This window comes from Anabrus simplex, chromosome 5 (assembly GCF_040414725.1).
Source record: "Anabrus simplex isolate iqAnaSimp1 chromosome 5, ASM4041472v1, whole genome shotgun sequence".
NCBI lineage: Eukaryota > Metazoa > Arthropoda > Insecta > Orthoptera > Tettigoniidae > Anabrus > Anabrus simplex.
Window position 1 is genome coordinate 4,998,500 of NC_090269.1, and position 23,845 is coordinate 5,022,344.

Below are 23,845 nucleotides of genomic sequence, written 5' to 3' on the forward strand. Positions count from 1 at the left end.
ATGAGTCCAACCACACCTTTCAAGAAGAGGAAGAAGAAGAAGACGAAGAAGAAGAATAAGAAGAAGAAGAAGAAGAAGAAGAAATGTTCCAAGTTACCTTTCTTGGAGAAGAATACTGAAACCTTACAAATTAAACAACATGGTTCGTCTTTCACCATAGCGTATGGAAAGAGGAAGTGAGTGCTCTCTCGTACATGCTGCGCTAGTGTTGCTATGGCTGCGCAAGGTCTATATACACAGGTCAGGACACGAATGCTACTTATGGAGCGCCATTTTGGTCATGTGGACGATCACTACAGCATTTGCATGTTGCATATAGGCGAGTATCGGGTTTTAAAATGTATTTATGAACATAAAAGTTATTATTTGCATCGGACTACGAGTAATCAATCGCTTTCCTATGCCGGTAACCTGCGAATTGTGAAGTGGGCTAAGATATCTATTTTGGCATCAATAAGAAGTCGGGTTTCATAAATTGTGAACAGTTGCAATGGAATTAAAACCAGACTATATGGCAAGCTTATAATTATATTTTTTGAGCTAATAGACCTAATTTAGGGCACCAGAGCATGATCAAAGTAATATAATGATCAAAAAAGTGTAGACAGTTAAAATTACATAAAACATACAGGTACGCGGGAGGAAACGATATAAAATGGTATGGAAGAATGGTCCCTCAGTGTATATAGACCTTGTGGCTGCACCGCGCTGGTTGCTTTGATACTCGGCAATACACGAAATAGAAACTGTACGAAAGAATTACCTCTGATTTATTTCCTTTCATGTGCCATGTGTGTACATTCCGGGAATTTTTTAATAGAGGAAGTTGGTTAACACACTAAATGTTATCCTCTGAAAAGATTTCAACACTAGTCATTCTGAAATGACTTATATAAAGTTTTAAGATGTAGTCGAAACTATTATGCATTTCACATTATACGTTATAACTCCCCCATGAAGACTTTAGTTGCCCAAAACCTTCGAGATCTTCCGAGACGATTTCACTTATTTGGACCAGCTACTTCCTTATTTCCTTCGTATGGAAGAAGAAGCAGCACTTAATGTAATGGAATACTTATTTTCGCACAAGGTCATATCTGTGATTTCCGTCGCCTCCAAATTCTGTGGGTCGGACAACAATAGAACGTATGCTGTCCAAAAATACCAGATATATATTCGACCATAAATATTGTCATTGCCAACAAGTTATTTGAATAACTCTCGTTCCAATGGGAGTTTTCGAATTTTCAAGGACTTTTTTAAATAGGAGCTGGCCCTGTGGTGTAGGGTTAGCGTGCCTGACTCTTACCCGGAGGCCCCGGGTTCGATTTCCGGCCAGGTCAGGGATTTCTACCTGGATGTGAGGGCTGGTTCGATGTCCTCTCAGCCTACGTGATTATAATTGAGGAGCTATCTGACGATGAGATAGCGAACCCGGTCTAGAAAGCCAAGAATAACGGCTGAGAGGATTCGTCGTGCTGACCACACGACACCTCGTAATCTGCAGGCCTTCGGGCTGAATAGCGGTTGCTTGGTATGCCAAGCACCTTCAAGGGCTGTAGTGCTATGTGTTTGGGGGGGGGTCAGTTGCTTAAATCGTATGGCAAGTTTAGGAAAATGTGCAGGACAGCTCCTGACTGTAAGCTCCACTTTATTCTCGGATTTCAACTTTCTTCCTCATTAACAATAAACAAGTATGTGACTTAGCTGTTGGCTTCAATCAATCAATCAATCAATCAATCAATCAATCAATCAATCAATCAATCAATCAATCAATCAATCAATCAATCAATCAATCAATCAATCAATCAATCAATCAATCAATCAATCAATCAATCAATCAATCAATCAATCAATCAATCAATCAATCAATCAATCAATCAATCCTGATCTGCATTTAGGACAGTCGCCCAGGTGGCAGATTCCGTATCTGTTGTTTTCCTAGCATTTTCTTCAATGATTTCAAATAAATTGGAAATTTATCGAACATCTCCCTTGGTAAGTTATTGCAATCCCTAACTCCCCTTCCTATAAATTTGTCCTCTTGAATTCCAACTTTATCTTCATACTAGCAAGATACCCGTGCTTCGCTACGGTATGATACTGAAATTTATAATTGTATGCCAAACGTTTTATATATAATCCGCCGAAATTCGCGATATGACTCGTTTTCTGAGAGAATCCGCCAAAATTCGCGATCTGACTCGTTCTCTGAGACATTACGGCGAAGTTCCTCCCATTTTTCAATCTTTCTTTCCAGCAATCGATTTCGTACTTCCGGGCCTAGGTCCAAGTAGTCCACCCGGTCAGTTGGGTCCCTAAATCTTTGCCATCTTTTCCTGTAAGCACTTTAATATGGATCAAATCCTTGGGGAGATCCGGTGTGGTGTCGTCTTGGGTGCCTTGGCGGTACTAAATCCGCGGCCGGACTGTATTCGTAGTCGTTACCCGGCCAGGACCCGTTTCCAGCGCGGTCCGCACATTTTGACGACGGTCCAGAACATTATTATCGCCAAGACCATCAAGCTCCCGCACAGACTGCCAGCCAATCAGAAGGCAGAACAGAGCGCCGAGCATCCAGCGAGCCAGCACCCCGCCGAAAGCCAGCTAGCTGCCGCCAAGAGACTCTCCAGGCTCCCCCTGACAGCCGCCATCTTGGAATTCCCAGCGCGGTCCGACTTGTTTGATACAGTCAGTCGGGACGTGCTGCGGTCGCCACCTATTCGCAGTCCAGCGCTCGCACTGTCCGGACGCTCCCAGCACCAAGCTCCAGAGAGACTAGTACCCTGAAAGCTAGCTCACTACGTCTACTGCGAAACTACGGTACTCAGTACCAATCAAGCAACAAAGCCCAGTCACCAGAGAGCCCCCTAGCTCCCCGAGAACAGGCCACCTGCCATACAGCCTGTTCAAATCCAACAATCGACAACTGCCAGCCAAGAATAGGCAGAATCAAGCAAGACTGTGAGCAATTTGTCAGAGCCCTGTATCAGGCAATTTGTCAGAGCCCTCAGTGTGGTCACTGGTTCGGAACTCGTCCCGTTGCGACACGGTAAAACTACACTTGTTCCGACCGTGCCCACTGAGCGAGCACCTAACAGCGCGCCGGTCCTCTTATTGAGTTTGACCGTTCCAGTGTTTTATAACAAACACCCAAGTCTCACCTGCCCTAACCCAGCCCTGTCGGGACCACCTCGGTGGACTGAGTAGCCGAGACACCGACCTCCCACTGAAAACCATGGACCCACCCAACTTCAACGAACCACTCTTAATCAGAACCAAGGAACGCTACCCCAGCTCCTATCCCTTCATTTTCCCGCTTCCATATGACCCATACAGTGACATCTCACCCAAACGCCTGTTCCTTCACCGCAAAAACACATATACAGCCATACAACCAGTCCTTCAACACGTACAAATGGCGCAAGAGCTCTGTAATGGATGCATTATATTATTTTCTACTAACAGACAAGCAAGCTACAATGCAATCCTTAAACATCTAAGAACTGAGAACATCCAGTACAGAGTCTGCTCCGAACACACCTCAGACATGGAAACAGCCACACGAACAGAACCTGACATTCAACACCAAACAACACAAACAGATAACACCGTAGATGATGCACCCCTCACCTCCCCCCTTCCCCCCAAACCTGAAACCGAACCCGGGACTGAGACCCTATCAGTCTCACAACCGGGCACGGACACAACAAACAAGTACACTCAGACTAGGAGGAGACGTAAAAAATCTGCTCCTAGGACTGCCAGACAGCCAACACATAAAACCAACACAACAGTGACTCGAACCCACGACCCACCCCGCCCCTCCCTTGTCATACAATGCTTCAACTGCCTTCTACTACACCACTCTGCAGCTACCTGCACTGCGGCTACTCGCTGCAACAGATGTGGCGGCTCACACCGTCACACTGACTGCACGGTACCGCGGGACCAGCCGAGGTGTGCAAACTGCCAAGGCAGTCATGCCGCCTCATTCCCTGGCTGTCCCTTTATCAAGAAGGCAGTGAAGGAACACTACAGACACGCCAAACATCTACAGTCAAGCACTAAACCTACAGTACATACAGCTACCAATACCCTACCTCACTCAAACCCTGGACACTATACCCAACAGCCCAGTTACCAGACCAGACAGGACACCACCACCACCATCCTGAACTTACTTCTAAACCTCATATCTACCCATAACCAGAACCCCCCCACCCCCCATGCCCATGCCAAGCAAACAACTCATCATAGACTAAAGTCTCCAAGTATCCCATCCCCGCCAAGTCAGTAAGAACATGCCCTCACTTCCTTAACAGCACAATCACCTCACTCCTTAAAGCTCCAACTAAACAAAACACTGGAACACTCGGACACCGAAGCGGGTGCACCACAACGAACTGCCGCATTTCCAATGCTGTAAACTTCCACACTTAAATGCTGTATTTCTAAATTAAAGTATCAAAACCACCCGATACTCAGGAATATAAACATATTCCAGCGCACAATCCAGCGGCAAGGCCCGGTTAACCAAGCAACATCGGGCGTGGCTAACGTTTGGATGGGTGACCACCCAAGCCTAGCCCTTACCGCTGGCCCAAAGCAATTTAGAAACCTTTAATTACATCCAGTCATGGCACGTAAAGAATAATGTTGCGATTCACCATATTTTCCATATAACAGCACTCACTCAACAGTTTTTAAATTTCACCATTTTATTATTATTATTATTATTATTATTATCACTCCAATATATTTTATTCTTTTTATACTTATTTCTCTACAACAGGCCAGGTGAGGAGCGCGGCATAGCGCACCGGTACTGGCACCGCAAACGTCACCCCCCTAGGGGGTGTCCAAACAGTGATATGGCGCGGTCGCCACCAGTCACCCGGCCTTCTCCGAGCCAGAGCGGACATCCAGCCTGCCTTGTGCGGGCACACGAGCAATTTGTCAGGCCCTTAGTGCAGTATTGGTTCGAGCCTTGTCCCGGTGAGATCCGTCCAAACTATACCTGGCTCGACCGTACCCACTAAGTGAGCACAACCAAGACGCCGGTCCTCCAACCGAGTTTGACCAAACCAGTGCTTCACCTTACCCAACCATGGACCTTTCTGAGCAATTAACCAGCTTCGTACCGCTATGGCATGTTTTGAAGCCACAACCCAGCAACAAATAGAGTCAATCTATAACTCTAGTAACCAACCCCTCACTCCCCAGCATTATACACAGCAAGATGACGGCACAGAAGAAGAACAAGAAGACAACTTTGACTATACAGCACCCTACTTTTTCGCCCGCAACAATTCTACATTTCCAATTTCCGCAAAATGCCAAGTACTAATTTTTAATCTTAACAACCCAGATCCAGTACCCATGACCCGCCGCACCATCCTTTCATCATTAGCGCCCCTCTTCGATGACCATATCGCTGTCATAGAAGAGACACACAATAACCTAATGCTACTTACCCCCATCAGAAATACATCAGTCAGAATCATCCTTCGACAATTGGAAAAGACCAACATACCCACTCCTATCATTATCAACCCGCTGCACGGCACATCCAACCAACATGTCGTCATCGAACCAGAGACCGCCGATCAACAAACCCAAACCCACCCACCCCAACCTACCACCAAACAAATAGTCTCCACTAATAACGCCCAGGCACAAACCACTCCATCCTACAACCACAAAGCCATCCAAGCCACCATCTCAACCGTCGACTTCATACAACAAGTCAACTTTCAGACTCCGAAACCGAAAAGAAAAACAAAGGAAATCCAAGCAACCCCAAAAACCTCCAGCCTTTCAGTGCAAACTACCCCCTCAATTTCAGACTTCTCACTCCAAACCCTCCCCAACAACCAGGACGCACAGTCACAAACCATTCCTACTCCACCACCACTACCTCCCGTACCACACATCCATAAATCAATCCAAGCAAAATGTCAACCCAATACCACACCCACTCAAACCGAACAACCACCACAAGAAGAAACTCAACCAGAAAACCAGGAAACTCCAGCTCGCAACAATTCTCAGCCAGCTACGTCAAAGAGAAATCAACCAGCCCCACACCCTTCCTTAACAATCCTCTGCTATAACTGCCTTAAGTTAAACCACCACGCGGCAAGCTGTCGAAACTCAACCCGCTGTAATAGGTGCGGCGGCCCCCACCGCCACACCGAATGCAAGGTCCCGAAGCACCAGGCGAAGTGCGCCAACTGCCAAGGCGCACACGCGGCCTCGTTCCCTGGATGCCCATACTATAAAAAGGCAGTTATAGCAAAAACCAAGGCACATCAGAAAAACTTGCTCAGAAAGAATCCCAAAAATCCCAACTCCAATCCCCAGCCAAGTTCTCACACACCCATCACACCTCTCAATAACCAAGCTCAAAACACCCTATTACAAATACTCATTACCCTCCTCAATAGCCAAGTCAACCGCCTACAGGGCTCCCTCGGTGGATTGAGTAGCTGAGGTCCCTGAAAACCCACAACCAAGTACCAAGTATCAATCATCACCCCACCAAGATACAACCCCCACCCTGCAAGAACCACCAAGTCCTCACTTCCTTTTGCACCAATACTGGCCATAACACCAGAAACCTCTCAAAACAAGATGAAGCACTGGTCACAGGAGACGAAGCGGTGCACATAACGACATGCTGCCCAATAATAATGCTGTTTTCCTAAATTACACCCGCAAACTCACATAAATGCAAGCACCACAGCTTGAAAATGTGTAGTCACTGCATTTTTTTTTATCAGATAAATGCCCATTACCTCACTAAAAGGTAAATACTAGGCGTGGCTAGTGCTGGTAGGGTAACCATCCAACACTGGCTGCGTATCTGAAACACTTACTACTGTGTCAGCCGCACATTCAATGAAAAATCGTTTTACTTCGCTCCATTTAATCGCACTAATTAACTGCGATCACCTAAACTCCAGCAACATTAAGCGTGGTCACCCAATGGATGGGTGACCACACGGCTACAAAACTTTTATTACTCCTATAAAACTCCTTATACTCTTATAACTCCTCATCACTCTTATAAAAAACTCTTATTACTCTTATTATTCTATTGTATAAATAGCTATCTCTCAAAGAACTTAAATTCAAACCATAAATAATTTCTCATTATAAAATACATCCACTAAACTGCTAGGTGAGGAGCGTAATAACGCACCGGTACTAGCAAACCGAACCAAACCCCTCTTCCCGGCGGGAGGGGGGGGGGGGGCTTTTAAATTTCAATGAGGGATTATTATTATTATTATTATTATTATTATTATTATTATTATTATTATTATTACGGGGTTACCGGTGGACCAGCAGAGGTGAAAGGTGCCGGGGTGAATGGATCTCACTACAATATCAAAGTTAATTTAAAACTTTAACAAAGGTTATATTTTTTGAATTTCAACAATCAACAACAAAACTTTAACAACTTTTCACTTAGTGAGATAACGATGACATAGCAATTTGGAAACAAGACTTAGAAAAATTCAAGATTTCAACACTTTAACACACTTGGGTTATAAGCCCCTAGTTTTACTATTTCTGAGCTTCCAGCTCCAACTTTACCAAAGAGCATAAATTTACAAAAGGACAGAAATCCCCTACTACCTGGAGCACTTGATCCGTAATTTACAATATAAAGCCTTCTAGAGGCACTTTTGCAGTACTTAAAAAATAGAGCTAATGTGCTCTCCGTTTTCCCAGCCTATTCAAGGCGATATCAGAAAATTACAATCATTTGCCATCAAGGCACAACTAACAAATTGAAACAGGGGTATCCAGTACCAACCTATTGGGGCAGAGCGGAAAAGAACAGGTTAAGTAAATGGCCCAAAACACAAATTGAACGGAGGCGTAAACTTGCACTCCTAAATATGCATTCTTAAATACTAAAAGGCACTAGGCCGATGAAACAGGGGCTATTCCCAAGCTATTGAGGTGACTCGTATAAGAAAGGAATTTAAGACATTACGGAAAGGAAGAAAACCAGTTACAAAACGTAGTCACCTCAAACCAAAATGACGGGGAGCTCGAGAGGGTGCACCACTCTCTATCCCCGATTAGCAGTTAAAAATGTTATGAAGTTTTTACATAAGCCGGCAGAAAATTACATTTGTAGAAAAGTAGGTTACATGGTTAAAGTTTCGGACCTTTCCCTCAGGTTAAACTGCGGAGTTAGCAAGAAATAAAGATGTTAACTGGCCATTACCGTGCTGAAGGACTGCTGCCTGATGAAAGAGGCGTTTCCCGCCTCCTGCTTGACACACACATACACTTAGATGTTCATCAAATGGCCAAGAGACGTGAAAATCCGCGGTTTATAAACCCTCGTGGAAAGTTCGAGACCTTTCATGAATAATCAAGACACACCCACAGAATTTTATTGGTAAAATTTAAAAGTGGCCCTCAAAATCGAAGAAATACAGGATTGGTTGGAAATTAATTACAAAAATTAGGTATTGGCTGGATTCAAAACTGGTGGAAAGAAAAGATAAATATTGCCAACCCAAAAATAAATGAACATCAATTGGTAAAAAAAAATTATGAATACAAAACTTCTCAAAACAAAGTACTTTCACTTCGCAGTTTTCTAGCAGTGACATCAATGAGAGAGTGTCCAAACTTCTTGATGAACGGAAAACAAAAACATGTTGAAATTTACACAGAACTGGAAACTTCACTATATCAAAATTACGGTAGTGACATCTTCTGAGTAAAGGTTTAAGAAGGTCTAGTTTCAAGTTTAGTTTTTCTCCTGTAGAGGAGTTATTTTAGGCGCAAGATTTAAATGTGTGGCGTAGAGGTGTACCCTCCGGTACAACTATTATTATTATTATTATTATTATTATTATTATTATTATTATTATTATTATTATTATTATTATTATTATTATTCAGGACCCCAAAGCAAGATTCCAGACCGCTACTTGGGGTGAATTAGAGTACATCTGCTGCCATTGTCATTGCTGACTACGTGACCAGCCCCATTGCCGCTCGTATGCAAGTGCGTGGGATTTCTGGCGATACGAATGATATACTTCCGTGCATTATTGACCTTATTATAGAGGTGAACAATTGCACCGTCAATATTATTCGTATCGATTATTTTAAATGTGTTTAAATTTTTATTTTTATGCCAGGAAAGTCTGCTGTAATCTAGGAACGTTCTCCAAAGGAAAAGATGGCTCTTGAAAACGAACCCAGGAAAGATAAAAATGTTCGGTTTATGATCAGAATAAGTAGACTGAAAATCCACAGCCTGTTTCCTGTCATTCGACCGCGTCAGGAATGGAATGAATCTTGCGGCGAGGATAGGAATTGTGCCGGCTGCCGAAGCCTGTCGCACTCCGCTGGAGCAATGATTAACGAAACGAAATGATATTGGAGAGTGTTGCTGGAATGAAAGATGGCAGGGAAAACCGGAGTACCCGCCTCCGCTTTGTCCAACACAAATCTCAAATGGAGTGACCGGGATTTGAACCACGGAACCCAGCGGCGAGAGGCCTGAGCCACAGAGGCTCCTATTAAGTACATTATGAACAGTAAAATCAATTGGTCTCGACTCCTTTTCCACCCCACCGCCGTTAAGTTGATTTACCCCCCCCCCCTCCGCCCCCAAAGAAGGAAGGCGTGTTTCTTTATGTTTAAAGGAGATTCCAAATACCAATGTTCACGTCTGTTACCTTCAGTTTTGAGATGTAAGTGCCCCATAATAGAAATTCACTTTTTCACTTCTTTTCACAATCCCCTACCCACAAAGTGAATTTTTCGGCAAAAACTTTTGTTTCTTTAATAGAAAGGATCTACTAAATACCAATTATCACGACTCTAGCATCTTCAATTTTTTGAGACATGTGTCCTCATAAAAGGAATTCAACTCCTTTTCACTCCCGCCCCCAAGATGATATCCCTCCCCCAAAACGCGTTTTCTTTGTTTTTAAAGAAGGTCCAAATGCCAATGCTCACGTCTGTAGCAACTTTAGTTTTTATTAGATGTAAGTATCCTCATAGAATTAATTCAATTAATGTTTCAATTCTTTCACCTTCACCTCTCCCCCACCTTCATTGGATCTTCCAAGAATACGTTTCTGTCCTTTTAAAGCAGATTCCAAATACCAAAATTCACATCCGTAACATCTTCAGTTTTTGAGATATCAGCATCATAATTAAAAGAATTCAACCCCATTTCAGTCAATTATACCCCCCACTCACCCTCCCAAGTGGTTTTACCGAAAACAAAAAAAAAAACGTTTCTTTATTATTAATAGAGATAAAAATACCATTTTCACTTCTGTAACATGTTAAGTTTCTGAGATATACTGTAGAAATTCTCATTTTAAAATTTCAACCACTTTTTAGTTCCCCTTAAGTGGATTCTGCAAAAACAAATCACCTATGGTTCTTTACTTTTACAGGAGATTCCAAATACCAATTTTTACGTCTGTAATATTTAATTTTCTGAGATATACTGTAGATATAGTCTTTCTAGAAATTCACCCCAATTTGTCACTCCTGTTTAACCCCATTAATTGGATTTTCCAAAAACAAAAAAGTACGTGTTTCTTTATTTTTAAAGGAGATCCCAGATACCAATTTTCAGGTCTGTAATATCTTCAGCTTCTGAGATATAATTATCCTCATTAAAGGCATTCAATAATGTTTCACCATTTTTCACCCCTCCTATTGGGATTTTCCGAAAACAAAAAATTACGCGTTTCTTTATTTTTAAAGGAGATTCTAAATACCAAATTTTACATCTGTAAACTTTCAAAGTTTTGAGATATAGATACACTCATTTTAAAAATTCATCCCCTTTTCACCCCCCCCCCTCCATAATTGGATTTTCCAAAAACAAAGAATATATTTCTTAATTTTTAAAGGAGATCTCAAGTACCAATTTTGAGGTCTGTAATATCTTCAGTTTTTGAGATATAAGTATCCTCATTACAGGCATTCGACCCTTTTTCACTCCTCCTATTGGGTTTTTCCGAAAACAAAAAGTACGTGTTTCTTTATTTTTAAAGGAGATTCTAAATACCATTTTTACATCTGTAAACTTTCAAAGTTTTGAGATTTAGATACCCCTAATTTAAAAATTCATCCCCTTTTCACCCCCCTCCATAATTGGATTTTCCAAAAACAAAACAATACGTATTTCTTTGTTTATAAAAGAGATCCCAAATACCAATTTTCTAGTCTGTAATATCTTCTATTTCTGAGATATAAGTATCCTCATTAAAGATATTAAACCATTTTTTCACCATTTTTCACCCCTGATATTGGGAATTTCGGAAAACAAAAAATTACGTTTTTCTTTATTTTTAAAAGAGATTCTAAATACCAATTTTTACATCTGTAAACTTTCAAAGTTTTGAGATATAGATACACTCATTTTAAAATTTCACCTCCCTTTCCACCCCCTTAGCGACGGAATATCCAAAAATCCTCTCTTAGCGAGCACTTACATGTTAATATGAATGTATCTCCAAAATTTCATTTCTTTATGTCCAGTAGTTTTGGCTCAGCGATGATGAATCAGTCAGTCAGTCAGTCAGTCAGTCAGTCAGTCAGTCAGTCAGTCAGTCAGTCAGTCAGTCAGTCAGTCAGGACAAGTTATTTTATATATATATAGATTGTGATCTTTCCTACTTTTAAAGACGCCACTCAAAGTTATTCGTCTACTAATGACATTCCACGCCATCTCTCCACTGACAGCTCGGAACATACCACTTAGTCGAGCAGCTCTTCTTCTTTCTCTCAATTCTTCCCAACCCAAACATTGCAACATTTTTGTAACGCTACTCTTTTGTCGGAAATCACCCAGAACAAATCGAGCTGCTTTTCTTTGGATTTTTTCCAGTTCTTGAATCAGGTAATCCTGATGAGGGTCACATACATTGGAACCATACTCTAGTTGGGGTCTTACCAGAGACTTATATGCCCTTTCCTTTACATCCTTACTACAACCCCTAAACACCCTCACAATCATGTGTAGAGATCTGTTCCCTTTATTTAGAATTCCATTTATGTGATTACCCCAATGAAGATCTGTCCTTGTATTAACACCTAGATACTTACAATGATCCCCAAAAGAAACTTTCACCCCATTAACGCAGTGATTAAAACTGAGAGGACTTTTCCTATTTGTGAAACTCACAACCTGACTTTTAACCCCGTTTATGAACATACCATTGCCTGCTGTCCATCTCACAACATTATCGAGGTCACGTTGCAGTTGCTCACAATCTTGTAACTTGTTTATTACTCTATACAGAATAACATCATCCGCAAAAAGCCTTACCCCTGATTCCACTTGTTTACTCATATCATTTATATATATGAGAGAAAGGTCCAATAATACTGCCCTGAGGAGTTCCCCTCTTAATTATTACAGAGTCAGATAAGCTTCGCCTACTCTAATTCTCTGAGATCTATTTTCTAGAAATATAGCAACCCATTCAGTCACTATTCTGTCTAGTCCAATTGCACTCATTTTTGCCAGTAGTCTTCCATGATCTACCCTATCAAATGCTTTAGACAGGTCAATCGCGATACAGTCCATTTGACCCCCTGAATCCAAGACATCTGCTAGATCTTACTGGAATCCTACAAGTTGAGCTTCGGTGGAATAATCTTTCCTAAAACCGAATTTCCTTCTATCGAACCAGTTATTAATTTCACAAACATGTCTAATATAATCAGAAAGAATGCCTTCCCAAAGCTTACATGCAACGCATGTCAAATTTACTGGCCTGTAATTTTCAGCTTTATGTCTATCACCCCTTCCTTTATACACAGGGGCTACAATAGCAACTCTCCATTCATTTGGTAAAGTTCCTTCATGCAAACAATAATCAAACAAGTACTTCAGATATGGTACTATATCCCAACCCATTGTCTTTAGTATATCCTCAGAAATCTTATCTACCGAGCTCGATAGCTGCAGTCGCCTAAGTGCGGCCAGTATCCAGTATTCGGGAGATAGTAGGTTCGAATCCCACTGTCGGCAGCCCTGAAAATGGTTTTCCGTGGTTTCCAATTTTCACATCAGGCAAATGCTGGGGCTGTACCTTAATTAAGGCCACGGCCGTTTCCTTACCCCTCCTAGCCCTTCCTTGTCCCATCGTCGTCATAAGACCTATCTGTGTCGGTGCGACGTAAAGCAAGTAGCAAAAAAAAAAAAAATCTTATCAATACCAGCTGCTTTTTTAGTTTTCAACTTTTCTATCTTATTGTAAATGCCACTGTTATCATATGTAAATTTTAATATTCCCTTAGCATTAGTCTCCTTCTCTATCTGGACATTATCCTTGTAACCAACAATCTTTACAAACTGCTGACAATACTTCTGCCTTTCGAAGATCTTCACACACACACTCCCCTTGTTCATTAATGATTCCTGGAATGTCCTTCTTGGAACCTGTTTCTGCCTTAAAATACCTATACATACCCTTCCATTTTTTACTAAAATTTGTATGACTGCCAATTATGCTTGCCATCATGTTATCCTTAGCTGCCTTCCTTGCTAGATTCAATTTCCTAGAAAGTTCCTTTCTCCGTACTTCCACAGCCATTTCTAACCCTATTTCTTTCCAATCTGCACCTCCTTAGTCTCTTTATTTCTCTATTATAATAGGGTGGGTATTTACCATTCCTTACCACCTTTAAAGGTACAAACCTGTTTTAACACTCCTCAACAACTGCTTTAAACCCGTCCCAGACTCTGTTTACATTTTTATTTACCGTTTTCCACCGATCATAGTTACTTTTTAGAAACTGCCTCATGCCTGCTTTATGAGCCATATGGTACCAGTCCTACTTTTAAGACCTTCCTTTTTATCACATTTATTTTTAACTACGACAAAAACAGCTTCATGATCACTAATACCATCTACTACTTCGGTTTCTCTATAGAGCTCATCTGGTTTTATTTTTCCTCTAGTTCGTTCCATCCCTTTCTGAATCAGCTGTTCTTCCCATATTAACTTATTTGCCATTTGTTGCTCATGCTTTCAGTCGTTCGCATTTCCCTCCCAATTGACATCTGGAAAATATAGATCTCCCGCTACAATCACATTCCTTTCCATGTCGTTTCCCAGATAGCTGATTATCTTATCAAATAATTCTGAATCCGTGTCAGTTCTACCCTTTCCCGGTCTGTACACTCCAAAAATATAAAGTTGCCTATTATCTTTAGAAATGAGCCTTACACCTAGAATTTCATGTTTCTCGTCTTTAACTTTGTCGTAGCTTACAAATTATTCTTTCACCAGAATGAATACTCCCCCTCCCACCTTTCCTATCCTATCTCTACGATACACACTCCAGTTCCGTAAGAAAATTTCTGCATCCATTTTATCATTTCTAAGCCATGATTCAACTCCTATTACAATATCTGGTAAATATCTATTATGTTACTTAATTCTATTCCTTTCTTTACAATACTTCCACAGTTAAAACACTAACATTTTTATGTCATCCCTACTTGACTTCCAGATCTCTGTACCCTTATCACCGCTCCCTAGACAACCCCATTCCCTGAATGTACCCCCCTATTACCTTTCTAAACAAATTTCCTAACTTATACGTACCACTGCGGTTTAAGTGAAGTCCATCTGAGCGCAGATCCCTATCTCCTACCCACCCATTAAGATCTAGAATTTTCATTCCCAGTTTCCCACATACCCACTCCATACTCTCATTAAAATCCCCAATCACCCTCCAGTCAGTATCCCTCCTACACAGTATTCCACTGTTAACAATCTCCGCTTCCTTAAACTTCACCCGCGCTGCATTTACCAGATCCCACACATCTCCAACTATGTTGGTACTTATATCAGCTTGCCTTACGTTGTTGGTACCAACGTGAAACACTACCACCTTCTCCTTCCCCTCCTCCTTCTCTTCTACTTACCTCAGCATCTGCCTCAACCTAATTCCTGGATAACACCCTACCCTGGTACCCTTTCCTCCATACACTTTCTCCACATGTCTGGCAATGGAATCCCCCATGACCAGAGCCTCAACCCTACCCGCCTTATTTGATCCCCTCCCCTCCTGGACAGCCTTATCTTTCCTGATAGCTGCAGAAGCTACTTCCTCCTCCCATTTCTCCTTCCCATGACCCTGTTTCACCTGTCTTATCCTATCCCCTACTCTACATTTCCCTTTCCTACCTTTTCCCTTCCTCCTACTTTCACACTTCTCAGCAACAAGGCTGAGGTTCAAATCTCGGTCGATACTGGGTCAAAATTTTCATATCAAGGATCACGTGGCATCAGGAAGAGTATCCAGTCTGAAATCCCCGGTGACGGGACAAGGTGAAGAAGGTGTTTAACAATAGTCTGCCTTCATAATGAGATCTTCCGAAATCCTAGCACGTCTTTTACAGGGATGCTAATAATTTTCAGGTGGTAATAAGAAATATTTACCTTTATCTGACCTGTAACCAGACGGCATCCTGGCATTTTCACACTCGCCGTATTCCCAATAATATACTAAAAATTCACTCCCATGACAAGTGAGAACGCGCGCGCCCGGCATCCAAAGCGATCGTTGCGCTGCAGTGGCGAATCTCCGCATCGTAATGGGAAGCTTTCACTGTAACAAAGAAAAACTCAACTTCTCATTCGCCAAGAAATGGAAAAGATTTTGTTTTCTTTCTAGCACTCATATTCACTGTATACAAACACATAGTAGTAATAACTGAATAATGAGCTTAATAATAACGCACCATAGCGTACAAATATTAGTAGGCAGAAATAATGTGAAGAGAGATACGCAAAAGAATTCAGGCGATTGTTTGTGTGAATATAAAGAAATCTTGCACTTATTTCACAACATAACATTCACACGTATTCCTTTCTCTCAACATCGTAGATACTTTTCCATGCTGAGGGGGATAATAATAATAATAATAATAATAATAATAATAATAATAATAATAATAATAATAATAATAATAATAATGTTAGGAATAAAACTCCATCTGTTTCATTACTCTAATTTGTTTCAGAATGACCCAATAAATGCACACACACAAATCTAATCAGCTATGATTGGCCACAGTTACTAATTACAAGTCTATGCATAAGTCCGTCTTCCTTTGGCACCGCAGGTGGTCCGGCCCGTTGTTAGCTGGGGACGGCTAATTCTTTCATTCACTTCCTCAAGTCCAGTCGACTCATACAGCAGCTGTGTGTAGACCGCTGGATTTGAGCTCAGTGCCACTGGCTACACAACACACGATGACTGTTCGTTGGTTCGACTCCACAGATAGTCCAGTAATTCGCAGAGTCACATGCAGTGAACGACTAAGGAACTCAACTGCATTCAACAGCAAAAAATGAAATGGCGTATGCCTTTTAGTGCCGCGAGTGTCCGAGGACATGTTCGGCTCGCCAGGTGCAGGTCTTTTGATTTGATTCCCCCGTTGGCGACCTGCGCGTCGTGATGAGGATGAAATGATGAAGAAGGCGACACATACACTCAGCCACAATGCCAGCGAAATTAACCAATGATGGTTAACATTTCTGACCCTGCCGGGAATCGAACTCGGGGCCCCTGAGACCAAAGGCAATCACGCTAACCATTTAGCCATGGAGCCGTACATTCAACAGCAGGACGATACTCACAACAGCGAACATTAACATAGGTCCATTTACCTTCACACTCGCGATAGTGACTTCCCTCGGTGAGCCTCCGCTCACAGAAATACAGGAACACACAGTACAGTCTTCCGTTCTTTCGTCTCCACCTACTCAGCACAACAACAGCTCCTGGTTCAGACATCCGTTGGACACTAGTGACAGCCAACACTTCTGTCGCCCTCAGCCCAGCACACCGACTCCACCTCGGAGCCCAACTGTCACTCGGAGTCCAGCACTGACTGACTGTCCGCGGCTAGCCTCCCCTTTTACCGCTCGGCTGATTTGTGTCAGAAATTTCGCAAGGTGACTAGAGGCAGACCATTTCCGTTGAATCTCCAAGAAACTTGCAGGTAAGCCGGCATAAGGTGCTACCACGGGGCTGATACGTAAGAATAATAAAAATCATAATAATGTCCCCCTCTGTGGTGTAGTGGTTTGTGTGATTAGCTGCCACCCCCGGAGGCCCGGGTTCGATTCCCCACTCTACCACGAAATTTGAAAAGCGGTACGAGGACTGAAACACGACCCACTCAGCCTCGGGAGATCAAATGAGTAGAAGGGGGTGGGGGTCGATTCTCGCCTCGATTCTCAGCCGCTTCCTGCCCTCTCCCTTGCCTATCCCTTCCAATCTTCCTATCGTCTACAAGGCCTCTATTCAACATAGCAGGTGAGGCCGCCTGGGCGAGGTACTAGTCCTCCTCTCCAGTTGTATCCCCGACCTAAAGTCTCACTCCCCAGGGCACTGCCCTTGAGGTGGTAGAGGGAAGAACCATCCCTGTAGGGAAAAACGGATACAGAAAGAAATTATTAATATTATGTTAATAAAAGAATGGGTCGGATTGCTCCTCAGTAACAGAATCGAGGTCGTAAACTCCGGAGCTGGATAATAGGCCGCTCCTCTGGAGTACAGACGCCTTTTGCAGCCCGCTTCAGACGCTGCTCTCTGAAGATGGTTCCTCCACTTTATGCACCGTTGGAACATGGATGTTCTCATTCACTTTCAGAAACTGTTGACCATCTTCACCATAACCCTTACAAGGTACTACCAGCCGGGCCAGCTTGACCAAGGTTTTTTAAAGAAGTGTTACTCCTCTTTCACTGGACCTTAGTCCTAACTTCTGAAAGACAGAGCGTGCTTTCTCAAGGTTGGTGAGAGAGGTGGGCATGACGGAAGATGACATCAATGACAGGGTTAGTTTCAGAAGGACGGTGAAAAGCTATCCGGGTTTCATGGTGGAGACAGAATCCAGAAGATGGAGATGCCTTTACCAGAGGAACGGAGGAAAGCGCTCATCGAAGGGCTCAAGAGATACCGGCAGGATGTCAAAGCCTGCAGACGACCAAGACACAGACACTGAAAATGGGATTGGTTGTTAATACGCTGTCCATAGAAGGTCAGTTGAAAAGCAAACAAAACAAAATAATATGTACTTTTGAATTCGGATTAATTGAGCTATTCAGGAATTACTGAAAGAAGGCTGTCGTGTTGTCAGCACCACGAGCAGAAGTGGAATAAAGCAAACGTTTGATGTTTGCAAGCGAAATGTTAATTACACTCCATTTAGTTTAAATAGAAGCAGGTGTTGTAGAGTAGAGGAGCTGCGTTGTGATATGTAAATACTGCGCTGTTTAATTGCACTGACGAACACAAAAGCCATATTTGACTAACACTGAGTTTGTTGAAATGTAGAATGAACTAATAACTCACTTCTCCATACCTGTGAGCAATATTTTGATTCTGAATCAGCCGTTGAAAAGCTGCAGCGTCTGGAACGTGAGTTTGGTTGAACTGATATAAAGGAACGTAATAACAGCCGTAGCTGAACATACAAACCACATAATCGAGTTTGTAGGTTGCGCCAATTTCCCCAAACAAGAGCAGGAAATAAAAGAAGCTAAAGCACACATCTAATGCTCAATTTAGATGTCAGAAGGAGACGCGGACTGTGCAAGAATCAGCAGAAAAAGGTGTAAAAACTAACTCGAATTATAGTACTTATGACTTTTTTCGTGCTTCAAAAATTCCCACAACTGTTGTAGTGTTCTCCACGAAATGTAGAGGAAGTGCCAAAGCAAAGAATGCCAGACGAAGTTCAATTTGAAGTTAAAGTTCCAGAATAATGTAGAGTTCGTGCTACCAATGGTTGAAGTGTGCAGAAATAAAATGATATTTTTTCTCTTTGTTTCACAAATTTCCAAATCTGTTTCTGTATACCAGGTATATCGAGAGAAACAGCTGTTCCCAGCTGTACATCACACGTTCGTAACTATGGACTTCGTGCTTTCAGGACGTACACACTTAAATGTGATGAAGACGGCGTTTGCGGGAAACAGCTGGCTTTGCAATCACCGTGTGCCACAAGGTAAGCAATTACTATAACGGTATGAAATACAAAATTAAAGGCATTTACTTTTTGCTCAACTCTCTTATCAACAATTATAAAACAGAGTAGCGCCGAATACTATGCCGCTACCATATTCCTTCTGTAACAGAATGTCATGTTTTTATAAACTTAAACAAAGGAAAATAGTCTAATATAAAAGTATAATCTCCCTAAGTAGCCGTGTACACGAATACACACTAGCAAATTACTTTGTCCATCCTTATCCACAGCCTATTTTTCAACTATTACTTGTAAACCAAAACAGGTCAGCAGCGTGCGCTTACGGCGGGCAAGCTTTCACACTATACAAACTGACTTGAAGTGCAGAGAATATAATACGATGTCCGCCTGCGTAGCGTAAAGGTTAGCGCTATTAACTGCCGTCCTCGGGGGGCCCGGGTTAGATTCCCGGTACTGCCAGAGATCTAAGGATGGCTATGTGGTTAAAATGGTGCATGCAGCTCACCTCCATTTGGGTGTGCCTGATAAGAGCCGCGCCACCCCGGGATGAAGACACGAGTTTACGTTTAATATGATATAAACTTAAATTGGTTTGAAAAAAATTGTACTTTTTTACTTTTAGCGACATTTGGGTCACATATGACACAAGCTTTTTCAGGAAAGTGAAAATTAATGTGAATGTTCTATAAGCAAAGATGTCTTGTTTATATGGAAAATGTAGTTTTATCACTTTTTATTCCATGGAAAGGCCACGATAGAGTAAGAGTACTTTGTGCAGAACCCTTGAAGCGGGCAGCAGTGCTTTAGTTAGGCCGGACCGGAATAAGTAAAAACGTGAGCGGCACTTCCACGTTTGTTAAAAATTGAACTTGATACGCAGGAAACTGAAAATATTCTTTCTTGTGTAAAATAATTTTGTTTCAATATCAGAAATCTGGCCTGCCGGAGTCCCCGGGTTCGATTTCTGGCTAGATAAGGGATTTTTGCCTGGATCTGAGGCTTGGCTCGACGTTCTCTTAGCTTGCATGAGAACAGTTGACGGTGAAATAGTAGCCAAAAATAACGGACGAGAAGATTCGTGGCGCTGACCACACGTCAGCCCGTAATCTGCAGGCCTTCGGGTTGAGCAGTGCATGTTTGAAGGCCATGTGTTTTTACATTACATAATTGTAAGTGTATGTATGTCCAACCCTTGTCCCGTTTCTCTACGAGGTCAGGTATGAGGTGAGATGAATCTTCGAAGTGAATTTTTACGACCAATGCCCTTCCTGACGTCAAACTCGTCAGAGGAGTTAATGAGATGAAATGAATGACGTGGCAGGGAGAGGGTGAAACGCGGTCATCACACAAGGCTGCACGAAGTTCGGTGTGGTGTCTCATGGCAAGTCTGGTAGAACTGTAGGCAGAACAGGCTCCACTTTAATAATGTCATCTTATACAAACCACAGATCATTTTGATGTCTCCAGACCTTCCGCGGGATTTTCCTAATACAAGCCTGGTGGAGAATGTTGTCACTTGGGAATCGATACACAGTTCGAGACGCATTGCCAAAACATTCATGCCTGGAAAATCAAAGCATGGGGACAAGAAATTGTTGCCAAAGGCGGAGGAACCAGTTTAGTCAACGGCATTAGGATGCAGAAGGCAACGGGAAACGACTGCATTAAAGATCCTGAGAGATATTCCAATAAACTCACATCGCATGGCTGCAGAGCTGACCGTGTGGAGACGACGTCTTATGTCCCCGATTAGGGAATGCGTTTATCTTTTATATGACAACTCTGGGGAATTTTAACAAATCTGCACTCAGAGTGACATCACCATGTTACACTCATTAATTGTAAGTAATCCTCCAATTTACTTATTTATGTAAGTGCTACTTTTGCTATTCTGACGTACAAAACAACAAGGGCTATTTTGCTTTGCCAAGTGGTATGGCGCCTGGAAATATAAAGGAACACCAAATAAATCCCTCGATTATTCCGTCAGGCTGTAACTAATGGCCTGACTCTTCCAGTGACGAAGCCGGAAGGCCAAGCAGACACAGTGTTCGCAGGAAGAGTGTGACTGACATCATGACAAACAAACTTGGGCAGCAACCAAGAATGCTCAAGTTTTTGTTCCAACGTTAATTTGCTATTAAATAGACTACATTTTCCAAAGTTATATTGCAACTTCATTGAATTTCTGTTCTATTGAATCAAATTGGACTTTATGGATGCATTAAAATTAATTTTATCCAATGAATTCCTACTCCATTGAACAAATTACATTCTGTATTACACAACCTGTTTTTCTTACGGATTTTCCCACTCCAACCTACCTTTTTCATAAGCCAGAGTGAGGTGGCGCCTGCCGGGTGCAAATGCACCTCGTTGAACTTTCCCTCACAGCGCCATGGTCGGGATTGAAGTATTTAACGTACTGTCTTGTAGGTGGGGTTGGTCTCATAAGATGACAACACTCGCATCGCAACTCATTCTGCGCTAAGTTATCTGTTAATTGAAACAATATTATGTAATCTACTCGGCTCGCTATCGATTTACTATCGAGGTATCGAGTGCAGCCTTCTTGTAGTGCCTGCCTGGCCAGTGCACGTTCTTGGTTGTTCCTGAGTGCGGACAGGAGACATAACACCGATCAGGTATGGGGTCATATTAATGCTGTCATGCTTATTTTCGAGTTTGTCTGTGGGCGTGTGAATGGTGTGGAAACAAGTGAGAGTTCTGTATTGTTTGTGCTCTTGTAACCTTGCTCTTCGTCACGACTCCCCGCTGTTGCTAAGAGACCGGCCGTGGCCATGTTGAAGTAGTGTGAGCTCCAGCCAAGAGATGGCGCGGAAATGCGTCTGGCTGGCGAGCACAAGCAGGCGCTCCACCTAGTTCCAGGTACAATTCAGCGCTCCCTAGATTGTGCTCGCGGTGACGATCTGACCAATAGTACTGCAAGAACATTTTACTTGGCGGTCATAGGTACTGTGTCCGGTTTCCAAAGCACTTCTAGACCAGCTAGAAATTCCGCTATTAGCTTTAAGATGAGAAATGATGATGATGATGATAATAATAATAATAATAATAATAATAATAATAATAAAATGAAGTGGCTTATGATTTTTAGTGCCGGGAGTGTCCGAGGACATGTTCGGCTCGCCAGATGCAGGTCTTTTCATTTGACTCCCGTAGGCGACCTGCGCGTCGTCATGAGGATGAAATGATGAAAACGACATATTCAACCAGCCCCCGTGCCAGAGAAACTAACCAATGATGGTCAAAATTCCCGATCCTGCCGAGAATCGAACCCGTGACCCCTGTTGCTAAAGGCCAATACGCTAACCCTTTAGCTATGGAGCCGAAGATGACATAGATCGGTTCCCTTCACTGCAGCTCAGACATCGAGCAGCTATGGCTTAAGATTGACCTCTGTATTCGGGAGGCGGTGGACTGGTCTCCACCAATTATTATTATTATTATTATTATTATTATTATTATTATTATTATTGCAGTCTGTGGGAAATTTCGTCATAAGCAAATCACTCAATTATTTCCCTTGCTATTGATATGATTTGGTTTGAGCATGTGGTTAGGTGATTAATTCCTCGTACATTGTTACACAGTTTGCACATGGAATTTTCATCTCGGTCGTGGAACACTTTTCGGGAGCAGATCCTATGAACTGCAAGCTTGTCACGACTTGTCTTATTTTACAGAGTGGCTGTGTCCGTCTTCTGCCTAGTATCGCACTTGTGAACAATCCCATCTGTAGCGTATATGTCTCATTTTAATTTATAGAACTTCGAGTACCTTCGTAGTCGGTAGTTGTAAATCTTCTATTAGCGACGTTTCTCTTGGAAGCTCGTCTACCAGTCTGGATTTGGTTGTCTCGATACTCCGAGGGCTCTTTTTAGAAATATGGATTTTATCTTTTCTCTCTCTTCCAATTGCCTGTAGGTAAAACATTAGCTCAAGCAAAAGTAGCATTGCTGTTTCAAATGATATGAGATCAATATGTCCACTGTCGTTTAAACGGTTATTGCAGCGGCTGCTTTTGGACTAAAGCTTCTCTCTGTAACCACAAACTTTACTATTGTGGAACGTTATAATAGAAAATTATTTGAAAGTTTCTGTCGTCTTATGGCAAGAGACATTCCTTTAGCCTCTACAAAACTTCTCTTATTCGACAAGGTATTTGTAATTGCTAATTATTTTCAGTTCCTTGCCTTCACGACAGATGACATAAAAGTATGTGGAGAAGTTCCAAGTACTGAAAAAACTTAAACGCGTGTAAGTTCTAATATCACTATTCGCTTATTTTCAGTCATGCATATTTATAACATTTCCTCATAGCTATTTATATTATGAAAGTGCTGTTCATTTTCGCGCAAGGAGTCGACATTTAAACCAGTTCTCCTTTCTAATTATGACAGTAAATCAGTATTCTCAACTCAGCTTACCTGCTATTCCTGTACTTCAACTTCGCAAAAAGAGCGATCTAGACCTAATCAGTCTAAACCTTGTTTTGTTTCCCGGTCTTAGGTATCTCGTTGGCAAAGACCGAACACGGCTTTAATGCCTCAGTTAGTGAAAAAAGTATTTCTTTGTTTTTACCAGAGCTGAATCACTACCGTAGAGCTCCAAAGGTTATGTTTCCCTACAGTCGAAAGTGAACGAGACGTTCGTTTGTATCAAATGCAGTACAGGGCGACAAAATTATTTTGTGCAACAAACCCCGAGAATAAGTCAATGGAATGATTAGGAACTATGCATTTATACATTCTTTACCTTAGGAGCCGTATTGATAATATCTTAGTACCC

At 42.1% G+C, this 23,845-nt stretch overlaps 1 protein-coding gene across 1 annotated transcript in view; it reads left to right on the plus strand.

Moving 5' to 3' along the window:
* The first annotated feature begins 21,533 nt into the window (after positions 1–21,533).
* LOC136873655 (5-formyltetrahydrofolate cyclo-ligase) overlaps positions 21,534–23,845 on the plus strand; it is a 49,638-nt gene continuing 47,326 nt past the window's right edge. The window contains exon 1 of the mRNA XM_067146727.2: positions 21,534–21,678. The gene's annotated coding sequence lies outside the window, so the exon portion shown is untranslated. The remainder of the gene's footprint in view (positions 21,679–23,845) is intronic.